The sequence below is a fragment of the Mastomys coucha genome, unplaced genomic scaffold (assembly GCF_008632895.1).
Source record: "Mastomys coucha isolate ucsf_1 unplaced genomic scaffold, UCSF_Mcou_1 pScaffold8, whole genome shotgun sequence".
NCBI classification, from domain to species: Eukaryota; Metazoa; Chordata; class Mammalia; order Rodentia; family Muridae; genus Mastomys; species Mastomys coucha.
Genome location: NW_022196914.1, coordinates 70,361,563 through 70,362,964, shown reverse-complemented (window position 1 = coordinate 70,362,964; position 1,402 = coordinate 70,361,563).

The following is a 1,402-nucleotide window of genomic DNA, read 5'->3' as shown; positions in this document are numbered from 1 at the left end:
TTATATATTCATGTTCATTTAAGAAAATACTAGTAGTAATGTATTATTTTTAAGTATACAGTTAATATTTTTGGAGTTATTTAAAAGTTATATTGGGAAAAATGTATTTTCACTGTTGCTGTAGACATGCACCTACATAAGACTGTTAAATTGATTGTTGTTTTATATCAAACAACTTTTATAATACTCATTTTTATTGTTATAATATTTTATAAATTTTAAGGAATATGACAAAAAAGATATTGTAGGTATTGAAGAGGGGTCTTTGGTAGGAGCAGTGGTACAAAAGGGAAACAAGAATGTGATTCAATTATATTTAATTGAAATAAGTTTTTAAATGTTAACAAATTCAGATAAATCGAAATCATGTAACTTTTCTTATCATAATGCAATAAAAGTTAAAAAAAATCAAATATAAAAGCTAGTTGGAAGTCTGGGAACTTTCTCCTACCTGGGAGAGAACAGTCCTAAAAGAAGCCTATGATACACAAATACAAGAAAATGCACACACTATGAAAATGATATAAGAAGGCTCATAGCCTCATAGCCCAGTGTTTTTTGGGCATATGGTTTTTCCCATTCACTAGCCCACAGCCTCATTGGAATGTCTTACTCTTTCTTACCACACCATCTCCATTTCATTACCTTGCTATGTGTCCCTGGTACAATTCTGTCTTGAGACACAAGAAACTGGAAACCAGAAGTGCCCTGCTCCTTTGTCCCATACTTGGATCTATCTGTACCATTGAGGGCAGGCTCATCTTATGCATATGGAACTCTGGAGTCCTATGGAAGGAGAACCCCAAATCAGGACTCCAAGAACCTGCATGGATTTCTAAAATACCATATAAAAGACAAGGAACCATTAAGAGAATCGTGGTGGTAAAAGCTTACCTAGTCTCATCTGGAAATGTGATCATTTATTATGTGTGTGTGTGGGGTGGGGGTGGCTCAGAGGGAAGGGATGTGCCAGTAACAATGGAGATGGAAATTTCCATCAGTTTGATATGAATGAATTGATCTAAAGGTAACAAAAGTAGTGTTTCCTGCATACCCACATTGATGAACTCAGGTTCATATCTGCTTTACTGATTGGGCATGAAATATATGGATGGCTGGGAAGTGCTATGGGAAAACACCACTGGTGTCAGAAAAGAAGGTTCAGGGACAATCCTACTGCATCAGGGCTAGGTACCTGGTGCTTTCTAGAAATGGGAAGATGTGCTTGGGATAATTGGTTGTAAAATTCTGTTCCTGTGGGTCTAGTGCTAGGGGCTGGGAAAGTGTGTAAGTGAATAGGTTCAAGTTATCAAATTTGTCTCTCAGTATGAGACACAGATGGAGAAAAAGTGGAATTGGTTCTTTTGAATCTCATACTGAGATTCCAAGCCTTGAATGGAAC